This window comes from Peromyscus californicus, unplaced genomic scaffold (genome assembly GCF_007827085.1).
Source record: "Peromyscus californicus insignis strain IS unplaced genomic scaffold, ASM782708v3 Scaffold_11__1_contigs__length_118956290, whole genome shotgun sequence".
In the NCBI taxonomy this organism is placed as follows: domain Eukaryota; kingdom Metazoa; phylum Chordata; class Mammalia; order Rodentia; family Cricetidae; genus Peromyscus; species Peromyscus californicus.
This window is the reverse complement of record NW_026294402.1, coordinates 50,890,639-50,914,959: the sequence shown is the minus strand read 5'-3', so window position 1 is coordinate 50,914,959 and position 24,321 is coordinate 50,890,639. Positions and strand designations below refer to the sequence as shown.

The 24,321-nt window shown below is 40.5% G+C and overlaps 2 protein-coding genes across 5 annotated transcripts in view; one reads left to right on the top strand and one right to left on the bottom strand.

Annotated features, from left to right (window-relative positions):
- Hmg20a (high mobility group 20A) overlaps nucleotides 1-10,435 on the bottom strand; it is an 80,945-nt gene extending 70,510 nt beyond the window's left edge. Inside the window, exon 1 of the mRNA XM_052761201.1 lies at nucleotides 10,139-10,435. The gene's annotated coding sequence lies outside the window, so the exon portion shown is untranslated. The remainder of the gene's footprint in view (nucleotides 1-10,138) is intronic.
- A 467-nt stretch (nucleotides 10,436-10,902) lies between these two features.
- Nucleotides 10,903-24,321, top strand: part of Peak1 (pseudopodium enriched atypical kinase 1) — a 231,033-nt gene continuing 217,614 nt past the window's right edge. For all 4 annotated transcript variants that reach the window (XR_008222927.1, XM_052761162.1, XM_052761172.1 and 1 more), the window contains exon 1: nucleotides 10,903-11,119. The gene's annotated coding sequence lies outside the window, so the exon portion shown is untranslated. The remainder of the gene's footprint in view (nucleotides 11,120-24,321) is intronic.

The following is a 24,321-nucleotide window of genomic DNA, read 5'->3' as shown; positions in this document are numbered from 1 at the left end:
GAGGATGTTGGATACCCTAAGTTATAGACAGTTGTAAACTGCTATGTGGGTGCTGGGAATTGAACCTGGGTTCTCTGGAAGAGCAGTCAGTGCTCTTAACTGCTGAGCCATCTCTCCAGCCCCTGTAATACTATTTTTTTTCGTTTTTCTTTATTAAGAAATTTTCTACTCACTTCACATAACACCCACAGATTCCCCCCTCCTTCCTCCTCCCACCCCACAGCCCTCTCTCCCAAGTCACCTCACATCCCCACATGCCCCAAATCAAGGTCTCCCATGGGGAGTAAGCAGAGACCGGCACACTGAGCCTAGGCATGTCCAAGCCCCTTCCCACTGCACCAAGGTTGTGCAAGGCATCACACCACAGGCACCGGATTCCCAGAAGCCTGCTCATGCACCAGGGACAGATCCCTATCCCCCTGCCTGTGTGCTCCCCAAACAGTTTGAGACAAACAACCATCTTCCATATCCAGAGGTCCTAGTCCAGTCCCATGGGGGCTCCACACCTGTAATACTATTTTAATACTGTCCCTGATACCAGTAACTGCCCAGTAACTGTCTTATTATAATACAGAATACATAACTTTCAGAAATATATGCTAATCACACCAGTTCTTCTATTTTATTTTCTTCTTTTTACTTTTGTAAAAATGTCTTATAACACCTTCAATGTATTTCAAAAGAAATTAATGTACATTTGTACACATGTGGAGGCCAGAGGTTGACAATAGCTTTCCTCAATTATGTTCCACATAATTTTCTGAGACAGGGTCTCTCTTGAAACCTAAAGCTTGCTCATTCCAGACTGGCTGGTTAAGAAGTCCCAGGAATTCTCCTATCTGCCTCCCCAGGGCTGGGATTTGGGACTGCAGGTGTACATTGCTGTACATCGCCACACCCAGTTTTTACGTAGGTGTTAAAGATCTACTTTACTGACAGTTATCTTCAGAGCCTCTCAGTTTTTTTAAAAGATAATATAAGTATTAGTGATATTAACATTTTATTTTATGCCTCACATATTTTTAGTTGCAATATTTTCTCAGAATAAAGAATGGAATTATTGGCTCAATATATGAACATTTTATTAATGCTGATACAATGCTTCCCAAAAACGCTGTAGTAATTGTGATGTCACCCACAACAAAATGTAAAGGTCTATGTCAAGAGAACAGAAATTAAAGCTATAAAGTAGAAAAATAAACAACATGTAGAGATGGGAAAGAAGCAGGAGAAATTTTGAGGCTGGGAAAGACAAAAATGAAGTAGTTGAATGTTAGGTCTTTTTTTTTTTTTTTGAGACAGGGTTTCTTTGTGTAGCCCTGGCTGTCCTGGAACTCTGCTCTGTAGACCAGGCTGGCCTCAAACTCAGAGATTTGCCTGCCTCTGCCTCCCAAGTGCTGGGATTAAAAGTGTGCCACCTGGTTGGAAATCTTTTTTTTTTTTTTCTTTGTGAAGTAGGATATTGCAATTAAAGAGGAAGAGATGCAAGAAGGGGCGTGGTTTTATTGAAAATTTAAATGTTTAAATCAAACACAAATATATACCATTGTCATCAAGGAATGTTTCAAAAATAGTTTCAAAGATCTCCATTCCCCATCCCCAACAATAAAATCTTGCACACAAAATTTATGTGTAGGTAACATAAACCTATTTGATATATAAATTAGGTTCAACCTAATTTTCAGTTACCACTTGACATTAAAAACCTATTGTCGCTGGGCGGTGGTGGCGCATGCCTTTAATCCCAGTACTCGGGAGGCAGAGGCAGGCAGATCTCTGTGAGTTCAAGTCCAGCCCGGGTTACAGAGTGAATTCCAGGGAAGGTGCAAAGCTACACAGAGAAACCCTGTCTCGAAAAACCAAAATAAATAAATAAATAAATAAACCTATTGCCAAACATTTAGTAATATGTTTTGTGGACCTTTATTATTGTTTTAAGGTACACAGAGAAATCATCTTCTGAACACTAGGGGTGGTGGTGTTAGCAAGATTGCTTAGTGGGTAAGGGCACTTGCCACTAAGGCTGATGACCTGAGCTAGGTCTCTAGAACCCACATTGTAGGAGAGAACTGACTCTCACCAGCTGTACTATCACCTCCGAGAGTGTGTCCCTCTGGCTCCCACCAATAAAAGAAAAGTTCAGGTCAGCAGTGGTAATGAATATACTGCTACACTGCCGCTCTAATGCAAACGTGCTCCTAAGTTTCCTATTTGCTGCCTGGTTCATGGATATAAGTTATTTCTTTTCAAATTTTTTTTTTGTTATTTCTTTCTCCCTTTTATTATTCTTTCTTCTCCTTCCAATAGCAAAATTCTTTTTATTCTTTCTCTCTGGCCCTCACTTTCTACCTTATTCCTGCTGTCTTTTCACTTTTTAGAATTTTTAACTGTCCTTTTGCTCTGCATTTCTCATCTTCATGTTTCTGCCCCCACTTCTGTTGTTATTGTGGAGAGCCCACCTAAGCACACGCTCTTCTATACACAGCCACCTGCCATTTAAACTTCAGCAAATACTTTAACTCCAAGAATTTGGACGATAAAAGCCAAACTGACAACCAGCCTCCAATAGACCAGAGTGTTTATGGCAGGGTCCTGAAAACCCACTCCTGGCCATCTACTCCTACAGCAAAGAGACAACAAAGGACAGTGGGCAACATCTGTGAGGGAGGGACTGCACATAGGTCACCCCTACCTTCCTCCAGAGATAGATGAAATGCTACATAAAGAATTCTAAGAATAAGTTTTTTGAAAGATCAACAGATTTCAAGAAAATACAGAGAAACAACAGAACAAATTAAAGAAATCAATGTAGGATATGGGTGTGAAACTCATTATAAAAGTGATTTTGGAAACAAAAGTCTTGGTGACAAAAACCGGACAATCTCTGTGACACGAATAAAAGACCAAAGTTCTATTTATTGGTGAAGAAGGTGCTGACGTGAAGCCTGACGGCACAGAGGCCTATTCAGTGAAACAACAGCAGAAACTCCCCAACTCTTCAGGAAGATAGGCAGTTCCAGGCACAGGAGGCATTCAGGCCTCCCATTTTATAGTGAAGATGCAAAGAACACAAAAGAAAGAATACTGAAAACTGTAGCGAAAAACACCATCTCACTTATAAAGGAAAACTTCTCAGAGTAAGAGATTTCTCAACAAAATGCTAAAGGCCAAGAATTCTCAGAATGAAGTATTTCAAGCCTTCAAAGAAAACATTGTTGCTACATCCTGCAATGTTACCATTCAGAAACAAAGGAGAAATAGACCTAGAAATTCATGAGCACTAAACCAGCATTGCAGAAGACAAAGATATCTTATGCACAGAAAAGAAAAATAAACATAATGTAAAAGCATAGAAAAGAATTATTCCCACTAGAAGAGTGGATACACAAATAAAAACCAGGAAGGAATTACATTTAGAAAAATGAGATGACAGGAATTAGTACATGTCTTTTCATCATAATTCTGAATATAAACATTTTTATTTCTCCAATTAAAAGACACAGGTTTGATGATTTATTATTTATTTATTTATTTATTTATTTGAGACACAGTTTCTCTGTGTAACAGCTCTGGCTGTCCTGGAACTTGTTCTGTAGACCAGGCAGGCCTCAAACACACAGAGATCTGCCTGGCTCTGTTTCTCCAGTGCTAGGATTAAAGGCGTGTCTCACCATCACCCGGCAAATGTATTTTTTAAAAAAGATCTATTCACTATGTATAAGGAGCACTCCTCACTAGCAAAGGTAGACAAACTGAAAGTGAAAAAATAGAAAATGATATCCTAAGCAATGGAATTCAGAAGCAAGGAGCAGCTATGATAAAGCAGACCAAGTCTAAATCAGAGGAGATAGAGGAGGTCATTTTATATTGGTAAAGGAAAGAATATACCAAGAAGTTATTATAACTTGAGCTGAGTGTGATGGTGCATACCTTTAATCCCAGAACCCAGTAGCAGAGGCAGATAGGTCTCTGTGAGTTCCAGGCCAGTCAGGGATACACAGAAACATGCTGTCTCATAAAACAAACAAACAAAAGATTTAATTGTAAATATGCATGATGGCAGTCATCCAATTTTATAATACAAACACTACAAGACAAAGAGGGACTGGTTAGGTCCCAATTCAATATTACTGGGTGATTCAGAGGAAAAAAACAAATACAGAAACTTTAGAACACAGAAACCACGTTATAGGTCAACAAACTTACAGACATCTATAAAATTTTCCATCTAACAACTGCAGAACACATTCTTTTCAGCAGCTCATGGAACTTTCTCCAAAGTAGATCATATTTTATCAAACATAATATCAAAATAATCTCTTCTATCATACCACATCATAGAGAAGTAAAACTTAAAATCTTCAATAGCAAAGGAAACTCCAGAAACATGAAGAATCCTAGTACTTGGAAAGCAGAGGCAGGTAGATTTCTGTGAGTTCAAGGCCAGCCTGGTCTACATAGGGAACCCTAGGCCAGCCAGGGCTATATAATGAGACCTTGGCTCAAAAAACAACAATAAAACAAATAAACACCTCCCTCCCCACCCCAACACCTACAAACAGAACTACCACATGATTTAGCTATACTATTCTTGGGTATTATCTGTCTGTCTGTCTGTCTGTCCATCTATCTGTCTACCTACCTATGTATCTATAATATTACTTATTAATAAGGAAGAACAGAATCATGTTCCCACTGGAGATCATTACGTTAAGCAAAATAGAAAGAAAAGTATCACATATTTTTTCTCAGATGTGGATTTTAGGAGAGGGAGAACACATGTCAATAAAAGGGGGACTATCTATTTATTGTGAAAGAAGGGGATCAGGAGGAGAGGGTAACGTAATGGGAGTATGATCAAAATGTTTTCATGCATGTAAAATGCTTAAAAACTACTTAATTTCTGTGTTTGGACAGCAGGGAAATCTCTCCCAATACTATGTGTGCTGACCTTCCCATCATTCACTTAGATGAGTCCACATGTAAGTTACAAATTACTTTTTACCAATTACATTGACTGCAGAGATCAGCTCTCATAGTTGTGAACATATATCAGGTGTTTAATATATGACAGTAACACCACAGAATGCTTACAAATGGGAGTATAATGATTTAATCACACATTCTACAGATGTATGAGTATCTACTGTGTACTGGCCATAATCCTTCATGCTGAGCATAAATAGTAGATAAAAGTTACATGTTAATTTCATTACAACCCTAGTGCCAGTTAAATTATATATTTCATAAATATTAAATCAATGTCTATATGACATTGTTCCAGGTATGAAAGCAAATCCAGAGATCAACAGTCTATATAGCTTTCTCTGGGAGGACATTTTCTATATATAATAATAACAACTAAAATAAACATCAGGAACACTGGATATTAAGTGCAACAATAAAGGCACAGAATACTCTGGAGGATCAACAGACAGAACATAGAAGATTTGGAGTAGAGGGAGACAAGGACAGGCATCAGGAAATATTTCTTGAAGGGAATACTTAGAGAGTGCACAAGGCAGAACTTTATAACAGATAGGGATCCCCAGGAAAAGGGGAAGTATGTCAGACAGAGAAAAGCTGGGTACAGTACAGAATTTTCCCCTCAGACATCATCCAGTTTCAAACCTAAAGAAAGATATAATGGGAGGGGCCTTAATATTTGGGAAAATGAGTTGAAAGTCTTCCTAAAACAATTTAAAGTACTTCAGTGATTTCTTATTTTTTTTCTTGAATCTTTTCTATTAAACATATTTTGTAAAACAACTGATTGGTGATTTTTTCCTTCTCATAAGAAACTGACTACTTAGCGAGCATGCTGACAGAAGGCAGAATGTCAATGAACCTACCACTGTATTCTGTGTGTGAGCTTAAAGGAGAAATGGGTGAATCCCAACAGCTACCACAGCTGAAGCAAGACTAAGGGTTAGAGCAGTGGTTCTCAACCTACGGGTCTTGAACTCTTTGGGGTCACTTATCAGATATCCTGCATATCAGATCTTTACATTATGATTCAGGACAGTAGCAACATTACAGTTAGGAAGTAGCAATGGAAAAATTTTATGGTTGGGGGGGTCATCTACAACATGAGGGACTATATTAAAGGGTCACAGCATTAGGAAGACTGAGAACCACTGAGGTAAATAATACCATTCCTCAATTTCCTATTACCAGGACTACACCAAGTGATTCCCAGGGATTCCCATTTAGGGAAACTGAAGCTCATGGAAGCTAACTGCTCAAGGTGATGAAGCTAATAAAATACAAAGACTAGCTCTGAATCTAGGCCAGTGTCATATCCAATTCTTCCTACTGTTCACTTATAATTACAGAGTACAAAGCAAGTTAAAACAGAAAAACCATGATACATGCAACAATAAAAGAAATATTAAAAACGAAATTTAGAATGGCTTAGAAATCAAGATTAAAAGATACCAAATTTAGGAATGCATCTTAATCCAGATTGAACAATGATTATAACACATATCTCACTTAAGAACACCAAGTAAGCAAAATTCTCACTTTGGTCCATCAAGTAGGAAGAAAGTTCCAAGAGAATATGGTTATTTGTATTTCCTGTACTTGAAGCTAGAACATGACTGATACATAGCAGTATTCAGTTTTTGTTGAAATCATGAAAAACCATGTAAAAGGAATTCTCATTTGAATACATACAGAAGTTCAGAAATAAAAGACAGCAAAGCAATAAATGTAAAACTATTTAAATTGCTAGACTGTTTCCTTTAGCCCTCAACTACAAAGCAGAAACCAAAAAGCTTACCATTACCAAGGTACCAAGTAAAGTTGCCTGTTATAAAACATTAGTTTCAGTTTTACAGGACAGGGTAAACAAAAGGATGAAAAGAGGCTTTGCATTATGTAGCATCTCTGTGGATGATCAAATTTCAGTGCTGATGGTCTTGAGAATTTTGGCCTACTCTTCTAATGTTTCAAACTGCTCTGAGCAGCTCATGCAACGACTGCTTTAAGGAAAAGAAAATGGTTACTTACTCCAAATATTCTAAAAACAATCAACAACTTCTTTATCATAGAGGGCAGGTAGTGAAATAAAAATCTAAAATTTATTAACTGAAAGAAGCAACAGTATGTTTGCAAATGGTTTTCCTTTTCCCAATTTTGACACTAGGAACATGTTTTTTAAAAGAAAAAAAAAAGCAACACTAGGCATTTAAGGGGGGAAATCCCTTGGAAGAAGATAAGCCTTCTCACAGAAAGGATTCTTAAAAGGAGGAGGAACGGGCTACACAGGCTTCCTTCTCTATTTTTCACCAGCGTATCTAGTAATTCTTCTTTGACGGGACCAATGAATAACTGTCACTGATCACAAAACATCTTCCTGATATGTACTTTCTATATTGCTTCTTCTCAACAGACAGTTCTTCAAGCCGCACAAGTCTTTCCACTGCAATTTGTCTTATTTCTATTACATTGCATGCCTTCCACGAATTCAGGATCAATTAAATAAACCCCTTTGCTTTCCAAAACTGTTCCCAAAAGGCAATACCAATATTGTATCTCAACCAATATGATGACATTATTTTCTCCCTTTCTCACTTAGTTCTACCATCCTTCTATACTTCAATTCCTAATATGGTTAATTTTTCAGGGTGATTACATCTAGTATATTACATTAATGTAGAAGAGTGTGAATGCTTTCTCTCTAGTCAATACCCACTTGGTTCAGTCTACATGTCCCTAACTTTCTATCAATAACCATAGACAATAGTTCGCCTTACCTTTTAAAATTACTGCAGCAATTTTATAGTCTTTCAAATACTGATTTTAGCATCTCAGACTTTTTGTTGTTGGTTCTGGGGATGAAACGGAAGTCCTTTCATATGAGATAAGTGCTCTACCACTCAGCTACATCCCCAGCCCATCAGACTGATTTGTTTACTATTTATTTTTGAGATAGGGTCTCACTGTGTATGTCTGGCTGGCCTGGAACTCACTGAAATCTGTCTGCCTCTGTCTCCTGAGTGCTAAGATTAAAGGGGTGCACCAACATACCTGGCCAGGCTGATTTTATTTTATTAATTTTTTCCTCTGTCAATACTGGTATCAGACCCAAAATTCAGGGGTTCATATTATATATAGTAGGGAAGTGGTCTATTATTTAGCTACACTTCCAGTCTAAGAATAATTTGTTTTTTCTTTTATTGAAAATAGATTTTTTTTCAAAAAATATATTTTGATTAGTTCCCTGCCCTCCCCCACTACTCCAAGTTCCTCCCTCTGAATCTACCCCTTTCTGTCTTTATTAGAAAACAAACAGGCATCTAAGGAATAATAAAACACAAAAACATATCAGAATAGGACAAAACAAACAAGAAGAAGAGCCAAAGGGGGGGGGGGGGGGGGAACCACAAGAAACTCATAGATGCAGAGACACACATGTTCCCAGACACAGGAATCCCATAGAACCCAAAACCAGAAGCCATAACATGTATTCAAAGGACCTGTATGGTTTAAAAAAAAAGCACTAAATCTCCAAAGATGCATTGAGTTCATTTTGTATTGCTCATCTACTGCTGGGTGTGGGGCCTGTCCTTAAGAGTGGTTTGTTTCCGCAGTGAGACTGCTTTAGAGAAAACTAATTTTTCATTGCAAGTGGCTATCAATTGGAGATAGATAGCTTGTGGGTTAGGACTGGGGGCATGTGTCCACTTCTCTTTTTAGCTCTGGGACCCCATCTAGTGCAGACCTGTGCAGGCCCTGTTCATGCTGCCAGTCTCTGTGAGTTCATATGTGTGCCATATATATGTTTCTAGGACTAAGAATGATTAAAAAATAAAGTCTACATTAAGGTAAAAAATTTATTTTCACATTTAGTTTAAAATATTTTCTACTGTAAGTGCAAACTATGAAATTAGAAATACATGCATATTAATATTGGAAGACAATGCAATTTTAGGTTCAATTTATCCCAAGTGTAAAAAGGTCGAGACTTCACAAAATAAGGTCCAAATAGACTGCTTCTGCCAGCAAAAATAGACTCATATGCTGTGTTGCTTGACAAGAGAAGCCACGGAATCAAAATTGGTTTATTACCACTTCAGATACCGCTTTTTGTAGAAAAGAAAAAAAAAAAGCAGAATACAGGAAGACAAAATTCTGTCTTAATTCACCATTTGTTCTTTCCCCTACTCAACATGGGAGCTGAACCCATCATCCTTGTGCCATGATTTAAAACCATAAATAGACCTCAGTTTTAAATCAGCGACAAATTCAATTAAATTACAATGGAGGGGTTGCAATAAAATGCATTTTCCATAAATGCCACACATGAGCTACATGAAAACAATATTTAGGTTGATGATGTTGTTCTCAGGCATGGGGCAAATCCTCAGTCCTAAAGTAACAGGTCTCAGTATGTAACATACCAATTACATCTATTAATGGAACATCAAATTTGAGTACTGCACTATGATACTCTCTCCCTTTGCAAAAATGAAAATGCCTCGTAATTTCTGTGAACCATTTGGTCCTCAAACTAATAAACTATCTCCTTAAAAAGCGTGGGTAAAGAGTTCCTGCTTCCATGTCTAGGCAGACCACACTGCTTCACTCAGTTAAGGACACACCGGACAAGGGTGCAAGAGTGGGCACCTCACGAGTCACACTACAAGGTATGCAGTCTTGCAGAGAATTTTAACGAGGTGTTTTGAATTCTGTGGAGAAAGCATTAAGAAAATCTTGCTGGGGAGAAATTTTCCATATTACACGTAGAGACAAAATACATAAATTCTAATCGTGGCCTGGTGATTATCACAGCTTGGGGGAAGAGCCGAACTTGTGACTTGAAAACAACCCCCAAGGCTGTAGGAACCATTTCTGAGAATGGCACAAACCAACACCTTCTCTGTCTCTCAGCACGGGAAGTGGCTTGGACACCCCCCAAAAACACCATCCTACCCCACAGGAAGTGAGTTATATTTCCCCCTCCCCATGACAGCATGTCTCCCTTCCCCCAACCGGAAGTGAGGCGCCCCCATTCAGTGGGCCTCAAACCAAGACAAACCAATAACAGCAGCAGCAGCAGAAGAGGGATGATCTTCAAAGGGGGAAGGACATTTCGATTGTGGCCACCCCCATGCTCGTCTTGCTTACTAACCTGCTGACGACAGGGGCAGGCAGGGGCCTGGGGACTAGTGAAAGTCCCTTGCACAGAGGACAATTCCCTCAGCCCCTCTCAATCGCCTTCACTCTTCACTCCGTCGTCTCACAGCTTGACAGAAATTCCTCCGCAGTACTTTATTTTGGTGTCTTTTCTTACTTTACCTAACCACTTAGTCACCTCCAGATAGGTAACTGCTCTTATCGTGGTAGTATTTAGAATTGTTCCGGTGAGGAGAGACGTGAAATACTATACCCGATACTTTCAGAGAAATGAAGGGATTATTTTGCCCAATGCGGCGAAGGGCTACGTGACTACGCAAGGTGAGACTCACTTTCGCGAAGGTTCTTGGGAAATGTAGTTTTCTTTTTCATAGCCAAGGCTCTCAAAAATAGTGGGACTTAAATTGGTAATTATTATATACTGGAATCTTTGAGAACACTTATTCTGTACTTGACGACTGGCTGGCATAGATGATGAGGCCCCGCAAAGGTCCAAAACTGCGCTGTTAGTTTCCACTGGCGTTTAATTGAACCCAAATTCCCCGTCACGTGGGCTCAAGGTCCCGGCCGCCCCGCCCTCTAGTTTTGGCCCCGCCCCTCAGCCAATCAAACCTTCTCTAGGTCTTGTTCTCCGGATATTGGCATGCAGAGAGGCGTGGCTTCTTGGCAGCTCCTCCCATGGGGCTGAGTGGAGAGCTGGGGGGAAGGCCGTGGTTTGGTGCGCGCGCGCGCGCACGCTATCTCAAGAACTGAAGCGGTCGAGGGTGCGCGCGGCGGGGCGGCGTGCGGGGTTGGGAGGAGCGAGCTGACTGGTAGGCTGGGCGGACGGCGAGCGGCCGGGAGCGCGCTGTGGACTCCGCGGCCGCGAGTAGTTAGTTAGTTGTGTCAGTTGCTCGGTGGCGGCGGCCGCGATCACCAGAAAGGGGACGGGACGGGCGGCACTGGTGATCATTGCAACGGCGTGTGCTCCCCTCAGGTAACGGGGGCAGGGTTGCCCACGTACCCTCCGGTCCCTTTTCCCATGCGCGCAGGCTTATGGGGGCCAGGGTCGCCTCGAGGTGAGGACGCGGACCTCGGGGAATCTGGACTGGGCGGCGCCGCAGGGGCTCGGCAGCCGGTGCGTCCTGCAGGGCGCGGGCTGCAGCGTCCCGGCCACCCACGCGCCCCGCGGGCGCCGCGAGCCCTCTCGTGCCCCCCGTCGGCCCAGGCCTCGCTACCCTGGCTGAGATGGTCCCGGTAGCGCGGCGCCCCCCAGAGGAGGGAAAGTTGGAACCCGGCGGCTAGGGACTTCCCGGGGCTGGGCTGCGAGGCTCCAGGGAAAAGTGAAGCCTTAGAGGAGCTGGACGCGGGAGGCTGGGGCAGGAAGGGCTTCTGCCAAGTCTGTACGGTCATCCCGCTCCCAGACCTGGGAAGATCGGGCTCAGCCTTGCAGCATCAGTCAGGACGGATCCAGTGGCTCGGTGCCTGCTCACTTCACGCTCTGGCTGTTGAGCCCCGAACGCGCGCGGACTTACTGGGTTGCTTAGGGCTTGGGTTTTGGAGAGGTCGGGTTAGACAGGTTTTTTTGTTTTTTGTTTTTGTTTTTTCTTTGCCCTTTGACTTACGGGTTCTTGTGTCTTTCCTTTCCTCCTTCGAAGAGGACTTGCCATCTCATCTGAACTGGCTCCCCTTCTCGTTTTTTCCCCATCTTATGCACTATCCGTTGGAGAGCTTGATTTCGTTCTTGGACGACATTAATGACTGCTGAGAGCAATAGAAAGAGGAGTCTCCTCCCCCTCCCCTTCCCCCAGGTCTCATTTCTGCAGTCCGCTTTTGAAAGGACCCAAATTTAGGAATCAGAGCTATGGAATGGAGTTATTGGAAGGCTGGCGTTGAAGGATAGAGATGAGTTAGAGGAAAACTATGATTTCATCTTTATTGGCCTTACTATAGAAAACCAAGTGCATTTTTCTTTGCCTCTCTCTGTTGAATGTGGTAAGATTACACTTTCAATTAAATACTTGGCGACTTACATAAAAGACTATTTTTAGGTCACTGGATGATGTACATGAACAGCCTTTTCACCTGAATTGGAAATGCTTTGAGTGTTCTGTTTGGCAGCCTGGTTTTTTTTTTTTTTTGTTGTTGTTGTTGTTGTTGTTGTTCAGACACAATGTCCCTCCTTTTCCTCCCCTGATAAATGAAGTGTGTAGTCAAGAGAACACATATTGCTCTCTGCAAAGTGTGTGTGTGTGTGTGTGTGGGGGACCCAGAAAGCCCAAACTTGAATTATCCACAAGGGTAAAACTTTCCATGAGCAATCTTGGATACCCACTTCATGATGGCTTCTTTTGTAATCTCAAGAGCATTTTAGATCTTTCAATTCACTGGCTACCCTAATTACTTTCCAAAGTGCCTGGCACCACTTTGGTGACTTTTTCAGTAAACTATAATTGCAGGTGCGGTACATTTTCTTGGCTTCCAGGATAGGAGTGAGTAGCTTTATCAGAGAGATTAACAGTTAACAATGGAAGCCGAGTTCATACCACTGCCAGTGAGTTTTGGCAATGACCAGCTCACAAACTATGTGAAAAAACAAACATCCCCTTCCCATAGATGTCAGAGGGGAAGAAGAGAAAATATTTTATCATGTCTCTTTTTGGAGAGAGTAACATGACTATGTTATGTGGGGGAAATGTCAAATTATTTTCTTTCAAGCTTTTTGATGTGCGGTCCTCCTTTCTCCCAGCGTCTATGTAGGGACCGACATTTATGCTTGGCTGGTTTCCAGTGTTGTGAGAAGTGTTTTGGTGAGAGGGAAAGATAAGCTTGCTCTGAGTTGTTAGGGTGCTGACTGTTCATTTTGTCTAGCAATAGGGCAGAGAAACTTCCACAGTAGTGTTTGTACCCCATTAACATTATGTCAGAATTCATTTTTAAGAGTCTGTCCTGAGGCCCATAAAGAAGTAATGCCACTTTGTAACTGTTTTCTGATAGTCACATTAGAAAGTGCGTTCCTGAAATGCATTATATGTATGCATATAAACATTTATCTTTGTACATTTATGGTAATGTAAATATTTAAGTCTGAGAGCTTAAAAACTTTTATTTCCTATTTGCATACATGCCTTTTAACAGCCAACAGTGCCAACCATATTTGCCAAATAAGCATCAGCCATAAATTCAGGCTTTGGCACATTTCATATAATAACTCTTCTAAATTGCTCCATGGTGAGGCATCATGAGATTAGCATTTGCTTCATGAGAGAGATTTGTTGTTGTTGTTAACCGTAATGATGTACTGTTTAAGGGGAACAGGTGCTGAGCTCTAGCTGTTTGCATTGTAACCTGCCAAGTCATACTCTTTTGTTGGATGGGTTCTTAAAGCAATTTAGGAATCCAACTGTGGCCCCTGGCACGCCAAGTGTGAGTTTGAGGCTCCGGATCACTTTTGCAAATCCTCATTTTCACTGTAAGAGGCAAGTGTGGATGTATACTTTATTTTTTCCTTTGTCTATTACTGTGATTCCTATGCCCCAGGCTTTCCATTATTAGAGCTTCTGGTATAGGCTTCGTCCCTGCTGGCTGATTTTTTCCTTGGAGAATTTAAATATTCTAGTAACTTTCAGGCCAAATTCACATTTGGACAAAAGATAAGTATTTGAGTGTCTAATTTTAAGGTGTTAGGCATGGTAGTAGGACCTGAATATATGTAGAATGGTTCTCTTTTTGCCAGGCGCTTATACTTTAGGAGGAGAGCTAGCTGGGAACTGGTAATTATCATATGGTGTGATATAGCACAGGTGTGTGCACAGGTGCCTGTGAATGAAGAAAACACGGAGGAAGGCTTGTTGACTCAGACTTGGATTCGTGGCTGTGGGGGATGTTCTGGAATCTTAGTTACTTACTCAAGTTTGTCTTGAATAATATACGAATCAACTAAGTTCAGGAAGAAGAAACATATTTTATCCTAGTGCTGTTGTTTAAAAAAAAAACCTGCAAACATGAGTCATTTATGTAATTTGAAATTTCTAGTAGCTGTGTTTTAAAATGTAAAAATTGAGATTCATAATATAAGTTAACCCAGCATTTTAAAGTAATATAATTTCAACATGTGATCATTTTAAACCAGTAATACTAAGATATTTAACATTCTCCTTTTCGTGCAAAGTTTTCAGAATCTGGTGGTATTTTTACACCTTAGCACATTTCAATTAAGACTAGCTATGTCCACATACTCTGTTTCTGTACATCAGCAGCACAGCTTTAGAACAGAGGCAAATGAAGTAAAGTCACTGATGGTAAACCAAGCTCAGGAATTTTAACTTCACCTTGAAGGCTGTGAAATTTTAGTTGAAAAATGAAAACAGGGCTGGAGAGAGATGGCTCTTCCAGGGGACCTGGGTTCAATTCTGGGCACTTACATGGTGGCTCACAAACATCTATGGCTCTCGTTCCAGGGGATCTGACACCTTCTGGTGTCAGAGGACACCTAAGGCAAAACACCCCCACACATAAAATAAACAACAAAAACAGAATATAGGACCCCCCCCCCCCCCCCCCCCCCAGTAAACCATCCTGCAGTACAGCCTGAGCTGGCTTAGACCTGTCATTTTGACAGCAAATGAATGAAAGCTGCATTAGAAAGGGGCACAACTAGAAGCAAAGCCAGTTAAAAAGCTATCCCCGGGGAGAAGTGACATGGAGTGTAGAGGAGGAGTGGGTGTAGGAGAGATCTGGGGAGTATTACCCCTAGAATAGGGCAAATCGGTTATAGACTCGAAGACGATTGGGCCCCATGAGACGGCTAGCGGGCAAAGGTACTTGCTGCCAGCCTTTTTTCATCTCTGGGATGGCAGGAGAGAACCCTCTGCTACAAATTATCCGCTCTTCTCCAGATGTATGCAGTGACAGCGTCTCCGTAAACAAACGAATGAATGAATTACATAGAGAAAGACTGAAGAGTAGGATGAGTCCCGTGTTTGTGTTAGGAACTGCGAGGTAGACAGGGCCAAAGCGAAGGGGAAAGTCAGCCTTCTGTACCAGGTAGACCAGAGTGAAACAAAACAAGAGAAGAAATCACACACCAAACAAAAGATGGAAAAGCTGAGAGCGTTTGTCAGGAAGCTGAGAGAGGACAATATTTCAAGGACTAGGAGTTGTCAAACTGTCCTACCATGAAAAGGGCAAGTAAGATAAAGTTTGAATGAAGTCTCTGAGACTTGGAGATTAAGTTGTTTGAAAGTAGTTTAGAGCAGTTAGCTACATTGTAATGCACCGAGGAAGTTGAAGAGTACAGGACAGCTAGGAGTGTAGCTCATTGCAATGATAGCCTTTTCCTCGTCTCAGTTGTCATGGAGCCCAGGCTGGCTTTTTACTAGCTGTGGTGGCAAAGCTGACCTTGAACTGCTGAGTTTTTAAAAATTTGATTTGTGTGTTTATTTAAGTAATTTTAAAATTCATTTTACATACCAACCACAGATCCCCTTTCATCCCTCCCATCCCCTCCTCCATCCCCTCCTCCAAAAGGATAAGGCCTTGCCCAGGACTTGGATTACCACCAGTGTTTGTCACTGTGCTCAAGCAAGTACAGTGTTTGTAATCAAGGACTCTGAAAGAAAGTATAAGGAAGCCGGATGCTGAGAATTTTAAGATGTTTGCCTTAAAATGTTTTTATAAATTGTCTTGAGCATGCTTCTGTGGAACTGGAAAGAGTCAATGGAGAGAGAAGAGTGAGGGAGGGAGGAGAGCTGAGCAGGAGAAATAGGAGGAAGGGATGAGGAGGGAGTGAGGGAGGAAGGAAATGAGCTTGAGTGTGAACATCCCGGGCATAGGCAGAAAATTTGGCCCTGGGTGTTTTAGTTAGGGTTTCTATTGTTGTGCTAAATACCATGACCAGGAACTTGGGGGAGGGAAGGGTTTATTTGGCTTACACTTCCACATCACTGCTCATTATTGAAGGAAGTCAGGACAGGAACTCAGAGGGCAGAACCTGAAGGTGGGAAGCTGATGCAGAGGCCATGGAAGAGTGCTGCTTATTGGCTTGCTCTCCATGGCTTGTTCAGCCTGTTTGGGTTTTAGTTTATTTCAGATGTAGTCAAGTTGACAACCAAGAATAGCTATCACAAATGGCAAGTATTACTTTTCAGTGAGCAGAAGAGGAGGAGAAGATTGATGGATGGCAGGGTAAGTTGAAACTGATAGAGGGAAGGGAAAGAATTGATAGCATGTCTTATGTGATTTTGATTAGCCATTAAGAATTAAAGGGAGTTGGTAGACAGCTTGAAAAGAGTATGTGAGTTTCAAACAACTTGCCCAGGACACATGACCAGGAAACAGAAGAATGTTGAGGAACTGAGGTTATAGACCTTGGGTTTATTGACATTGCTGTTGGGTTTCTTATTATATCTGGAGAATCTATTCAATCTTCATGAGACCCTTACCATTGTATTCCTTGTTTGTAAGATGAACAATAAGAGTTCAAACCTTACTGGTAAACTTCAGAGCCCAGGTTATTACCAACTGCTTTATAGTAACAGTTTGGTAGAGGTACCTGAAGGTAGTTAGGATAGATAGGAATACTCAGAATTGTGAGTTGTGTGAAGCATTGTGGAGTCCAAGGTGGATCATGAGCAGATAACCTAGAGGGGTTATCTGATTGGAGAAAAATGAAGGGTATGAAAGGATATAGGTACCACTATAAATCCAATCTCAGAAAGCATAGAATGAGTGTAATGCTGAAGAGCTAGTAATGAGGCTTAGTAGGAGTACCTGCTATCTGCTGTATACCTTAGTACTCTATTCTAATCCTAAATCTAACCGCACAGTGTATTAGCATCCTTATATGCTTGCCTTTGTCATTCCCCAGTCTTCCTAATGCTGTGACCCTTTAGTACAGTTCCTCATGTTATGGTGACCCCTTCAACCATAAAATTATTTTCATTGCTACTTCATAACTCTAATTTTGCTTCTGTTATGAATCGTAATGTAAATATCTGAAATGCAGGACATCTGATATGCGACCCCTGTGAAAGGATTGTTCGACCCCTGTAGGGGTCATGACCCACAGGTTGAGAACTGCTGCCTTAGATGAAGAAACTGAGGATTGGAGAGGTTGAAAAGCATGTCCAATGCAAACTGTCAAGTAATGGAACCAGTATTCAGAGACTCCCTCATTATTCTTCAAACCATATTCTGGAGTAAAGGGGTAAGATGGGAAGTGTAACAATGCATAGAAAGTAGAAGAAACACATTGAGGTACTTAATTTGGAACTTTTGAGGCATATCATTATACAATGTTTGTGGAGCATCAAGTGTGTGCCAGGTACAGTTCTAGATACAAAGATTTTAAGAGTGAACTAGACAGAAATTGTTACATTAGAAGATGGTTATGCTTGAGAGAAAAATAAAGCAGGAAAGTGATAGAGGGATGCGAAAGAGAGCAGGCTTTTTACTTTTTTCTTTGAGAAAATGTATTTATAGGTAGCTCTGGCTGTCTTTGAACTCATGGCAATTCTCCTGCTTCAGCCTTCATGCCTGGCTTGAAAGTATGTTTTAAATATTTTAAAACTTGTAGTTAATTAATTAGTTAGTTAATTAAAATTAATTAATGTGGGTCTTAGGGACTGAACTTGGGTTATCAGGCTTGGTGACAAGCACCTTTACCCACTGAGCCAGCTCACCTGCCTGAGAGTACATTTTTAAAAATAATGTCTGGGCAGCGGGGCAGTGGTGGCACACGCCTTTAATCCCAGCACCTGGGGGGCAGAGGCAGGAGGAATGCAGTGAGGTTGAGGCCAGCCTGATTTACAAATCAAGTTCTAGGACAGCCAGAACTGTTACACAGAGAAACCCTGTCTTGAAAAACCAAAAAAAAAAAAAAAAAAAAAAAAAAAGTCTTGGAAAATGAATAAATGGTGAGAGTGAATGAAAATTTAAGAGTAAAAGAAACATGTAGATTTCCTGAAGAAGAAATCTGCTGGCTGTGTCCTAGGATTCTAGGAGAGCAATGTGAATAGAAGAGTATAGCTCCATACAGTCAGAGAGAAACCGGATCTGAGCAGGTAGAGCCCATAGGCCGTTTCAAGGACCAGTTTTACTTTGGGAGATGAATTAGGGTTCTTACACAGTTCGAGCAGAGGATTGATGTACTAGACTTACTGTGTTTAAATATTTGTTTTGGACTACTGTGGTGATAGTCATCTAAAGAAGAGAGAATAGAAAGCAAGACCAGCTACGAAACTTTCTTAAAAAGTGTAGTTAGTGAGCTGGATTTGGTGGCACGTACCTTTAGTCCCAGCACACTAGTAAGACAGAGGCAGGAGGATCTCTTGTGAGTTTCAGGCCAATCAGAGCAACATAGTGACACCTGTTTTAAAAATAAACACAATTTTTAGTTAAACTGGGGTTTGGGGTATAGCTTAGTAGTAGCATGCTTGCCTACCATATGCAAGGCCCTGGGTTTGATCTCCGCACTGCTGAAAAAGGAATCTAATTAAAAGTTGGTGGTGTCTTGCACCAACCAGGGAATTAATGAAAGGTGATTAGAACTGGACTTGTTCCTTTATATTAGTTTTTGCCAACTTTAGCACTACTGATATTTTGAGCTGTGTAATTCTTTGTTTTGGGTGTTGGCTCGTATATTCCAGGAGTTAAGCAGCATCCTAGATTTCTTCCCCTAAGTGTTAGTATCATCTCTCCAACTTGTGACAGTCAGAAATACCTCCAAACAGTGAGCAAAATTGTTCCCATTATGAACCATTGACAAATAAGTATCACCTAGTTTCCTCTAAAGTTAACATCTTAAACACTCAGAGTAGCTTATCAAGCCAAGAAATTAACATTGGTGTGATGCCTTGACTTTGTTTTCCACACCACGTTACTATCTTGTGTGGCTGTCAGTTCTTTCTCTCTTAATGTGTGGCAGTTCCTTGGTCTTTTATGACCTTGTTACTTTTAAAGAATACCGGTCAGGGGCCTAGAGGGATGATGGCACGGTTGGTAAAATGCTTGTTGTGCAAGCATGAGTGTGGATCTCCAGAACCCACACAAAATAAAAGGCAGGCGTATCTGGTCTGCATGTGGCTCTGTGACCCTGGCAAAGAGGGTCGGGGGCAAAGGTGGACAGACTCCTGGAGCTCATTGGCGAGCCAGCCTGCTTCAATTGATGAACTCTAGGTCCAGTGAGAAAGAGACTTTGTCTTCAAAACAAGGTGTCACCTTCGATGAATTGTCTGTGCAGATTATTTTGCCCATTTTCAGTTGGATTACTCCTTTTCTAGTTGAATTTTAAGTTTTTGTTGTCTACTTTGGATAAAAGTTCTTTATCAGAAAGTATGTCTTATTAATATTTTTTCTCGGATTATTTCTTGTCTTATCTTGATATTGGATTTTACATAGCAGTAAATTTAATTTCAGTGATGTTTAACTCCTCAGTTATTCCTTTCATTGACTGTGCTTTTACTATATTTTGTATGAAATCATACATTTATTATTATTAAAAACCATAAAGTAGAGAAGCAATGGAGGAAGACAACCTGATGTGAATTCTTGGTTCTACACACATGTGCACCTACACACACACACACACACACACACACACACACACACACACACACACACACGGAGAATATTGGTCAGGTATTTTAAAAGATTTTCTGCAATTTAGATTTGCTTTGTGTTTTTCTTTTTATATTTTATTTTATTTTATTTTGTGTGTGTGTGTGTAATGACGTATGCCACAACATGTATGTGGAGGTCAACTTTTTATTTTTATTTTTTAGATTTATTTGCTTACATATGTATGTGTACCATGTACGTGTCTGGTGCCTACAGAGGCCAGAAGAAGTCATTCGGAACTGGAGTTGTGGATGATTGTTAGCCACCATGTGGGTACTGGGGATTGAACCTGGGTGTTCTACTAGAGCAACAAGTGCTCCAAACCACTTAGCCATTCATCTCTCCAGCCCCAGAAGACAACTTTTGACAGTTAGTTCTTTCCTTCTACCATGTGGGATCCTGGTGTTGAACTGAGGTTATAAGGCTTGGCCCCAAGTGCCTTTACCTGATGAGGCAGCTGGCCCTGAATTGTGATATGCCCTACCACACTTAGACTGGTAATTATTAATTAATTAACTTATGACAGGGACTCACTGTGGCTCCCTGGGTGGCCTGAAACTCACTATGTAGACCAGGCTAGCCTCAGACTCATAGAGATCTGCTTCTGCCTCCCAAGTGCTGGGATTAGAGGTGTGTGCCTCTATGCTCAGGCTTCATGATTAAACTGGAAACTCTGCCACTGTTTTATTTCTGCCCATTGATTCTAACATTCTTCAATAGATCTTGCTTATGATAGTTATTTTTGTGGTGTTTTAAAGATAATTTTGTAAAATTTTCTGTGATTTTTTTTCCACATGTATTTATTACTTTTAAATACTTTATTTTATGTGTATGGGTACTTTGCTTACATGTATGTCTGTGCATCATGTGTGTGCATGGTGCCTGCAGAGGCCAGAATTGGGAATTGCATCCTTGGGACTGGAGTATAGACAGTTATGAACTGCCATGTGGGTGCTGGGAATTAAATCCCAGGTCTCTGGAAGATCAGCCAGTGCTCTTAACTGCTGAACCAGATCTCCAGCCCATCATTCTTCCTACATTTATTAACTTGGATTCTGTAAGGAAGGTTTGTCCATCTGTCTCTTACTATGTATATCAGTTTAAATTCATGAGTACGTTATACTTACAGTTATAATTTAATACCATCATTATTCAAATTACTCTGGCTTTGGCCATTGGAAGCTCTTTTAGGTTGACTTCTGTGTCCTTTGATGCGCCTATCTTTTGTGAATATATGTGCCCTTCTGTATGATATGGCACTACTGGATGGTTCAGACTCATCTTGCTTTTTCTTCCCTAGCCTTAGAATCAGTCATTTGTTCAATGAGCTCTGGTTCTTTTTATAGGAGAATGGTATTTTGAGGTCAAGCTCTGAATGGTAGGTATGCTTATTGCTACTGTTTTGTCACTGCTTCTAGGTTTTCTCTGTTTTCCTAACTCTAGAGTTAGGAAATACAGAGACATAAAATCTCACAAGTCTGTTTTTATTTCTGTATATAAAAACTTGCATGTGTTCATACTGAAAATGGGACAGAGCAGAACAGAGCAAGTTTCTGTGGAGAGCCCAGGAATTCTGTTGTAGATTAGCTAAGAGTTTTGCTGTTTTGTTTCTCCTTGGCTGCCTGGAACTACTGCGCAGACTAGGACGCGTTCCAACTCATAGACGTCTGCCTGTCTCTGCCTTCTGAGTGCTGGGATAAAAGGCTTGCATTACATAAGTGTTTGGAATGCTTAATAGATATCCTAATAGAGATGGCAATTCAGCAGTTGAACTTATCAATCCAGAGTTCACAGTAGACTATTCCAAGCCAGGTATACCTGGGAGTTCTCAGTATAAATTAGATTACCCAAGGTATGTGTAGCTAAAGAAGACAAGAAGGTCAAAGACTTACCCATGAATTGTTTCAGTCAGAGAGATGAGGAGGAGCCATTTGGCTGTATGTAATCATAACAGGACAAATGTCATACCCACCATTAATAAATACTTATCCAGTACTTAATATCTTCAAGATACTGAGATGTGTTTGGGGTTAACATTGCTTCCTTCCTTATAATTTACAATCTGGGATAAGACAGACTGCAGAATTACAAAGAGAATAACAGTAGGAGGGACATATAGATAATGGTGTAGACATTAAGTACTGCTGGAGCTTGGGCAGAGAACAGGCACAGAAGAAACAATGAACTCCTTTAATCCCAGTACTCAGGAGACAGAGGCAGATGGGTATTTGTGAGTTTGAGGCCATTCTGGTTTACATAGCGAGTCCCAGGCCAGCCAGGGCTACACAGTGAGGCCCTGTCTCCAAAAGGAAGGAAGGAAGGAAAGGAGAAAGGATGAATGGTTGGATGGATGAGCTCAAATTTCATTTGAACATTGGTGTAAACATGTGTTAGTTTAGAAATATGTCAAGATTTCATGTACACACTAGCAATTATGAGCCAGCAAATGCTCATAGCTTCTGAGGCCCTTGTCATTTCTCCATTTCTGTTATAAGGCATTTGGCTTGATAACTGTACCTATAATCAGAGGTTTTCAATTAAAACTCATTGCGCTGTGTTGGTTAGGAGTGATTCTGTTGCATTTGACTTCTGTTTTATTTTAATTTTATGTGTATGAGTATCTTGCTTGCATTTATCTTTGTGCATCTTATGTGTGTTTGGTGTTGGAGGAGGCTAGAAGAAGATTTTGAATTCTCTGGAACAGAAGTTACAGACAGTTGTGAGCTGCCATACGGGCTCTGGAAATTGAACCTGAGTCCTCTGGAAGAGCAAAGTGCTCTTGACTTTTGAGCCATCTCTCCAGCCCTGCACTTGACTTTAACTTTTGGATCACTGCCACCTTTTTACAATCAATATGATTTGACTTAAGACAGGATGCAGCCAAATATTTCCACATAAAAATCAACCATCTTTTGTGGATATGCTTATTTATTTAAAATTTTTCAGTTTCTTTTAAAGGTGGTTATAGATATTCACGTTTATCATTGGATTATTAAAGTCAAATGTAAAATACAGATTTATAAATGTAAAAGTAATTCAAGTGTGCAGCCTAGTAAACTGAAGTTTTAGTAAAACATCTTAATTTCAGTTCCTTTCTAGTAAAAATGGGTAGGCTTCATTGACAGCTGTTAAAAGAAGGCATCACCTGAAGCAGGGTAATAGTACCTACCTAGTAATTACTTAGGTGTGTCACTCTTGAGGAACTAAGAAAAAAGAGAGATGTAAGTACTTTGTAGGATAAGGCAGGTAGTCACAGGACTGCATTCTTAGTTCTGCCACTGAACAGATGGCAAAGCTGTTGCTCATTTTTATATCCCACGTTGTTGGATTTATTAGTTGTGAGAAACCTAAGCATACTTCTGTGCTGACGGCAATGACCCTGTCTGTGGAGTGCAGACTGTTAGCTCAGTCCCTAGCATTCAGTGGATAACCACTTGTTGAATGAAGGGATCTCATAAGATTCTTGACCCTTATGGGCTCAGACATGAAGATTTAGCTTGTTTGAGAAAATACAGGATAGTTAGACTTAGGTCAAAATAAAATAAATCTATTACTATCTTTCAAGTAGTTCATAAACCTACCCTCCAGGAGTAGTAAAGGATTCTAATTTCAGAGGTCAGCCTGCCTGGATTTGAACCCTTGGCTTAGCTATTTGCTAACTGTGTGACTTTAACTTAGTTTCCTGACAATGCTTCAGTCTCTGCATTTGTAAGATGGTGGCAATGTTTATATCTTTGTTTATGGGGTTGTGGATTAAATTAACATGTGTGTCATGCATAGAAACAGATACTTGAAATGTAAGTTACTTAAACTGTTATTCCAAAATACTGGTACTAGTATTTTAGAAGTTTTTAGTTTTCTAGAAAATCATGTGGTGGGTGTTAGTTAAAGGAAAAGAAACCCTATTTGTGTACCCCAAGAAAACACTGATAGGAACTACCGCAATACTGTTACTGTGATGTGCTAGATTTATGGGTGATGGCTCTTTTACTTCTTTTTGGTTTTGCCATTTTCCTCCTCTCATTTGCTTAGCAGATTGTTACTAGGTGCTTACCTGGGCTCTGGTGAACATACTGCTTTCTGAGTCCTCTGGAAGCATAGCATTGTAGTTGTAGCTGGATGAATTCTAGGCCCAGATTGCCAGGAGATGATTCTCATGTCTGCCATTTGTAAGATGTGCCCTTAGGAAAAGGATTTTCTCAGTTTTCTTCTGTGTCCTGACCCTTTTTCTGCAGCCACTCAGGGCCAAGAGTGTTTTTAATGAGCTAACAGTGGAAGTATAGTTAGTATCATATATTTGTTAAAAAAATATAAAACATGGTATAAGTATTATATTTAGAAATAAATAATACTTGGTAGTTTTCCAGTGTATTTACATTTTCATCCACATCTGGTTGGCTGTAGAACTTTTCATTGTTTAAAGTTAGGGCTTCCACTTTAATTTTCAAAGTAGATTTGGTTACCTTGTAACAAGGGAAGAGTGATGAAACCACTCTTAAATGGTGGAATAATGGACATCTGAAAGGATGAAAACCTGCCTTCCTCACAGGTGTGGGGCAGTACTTGGGGCTTTATTTGGGC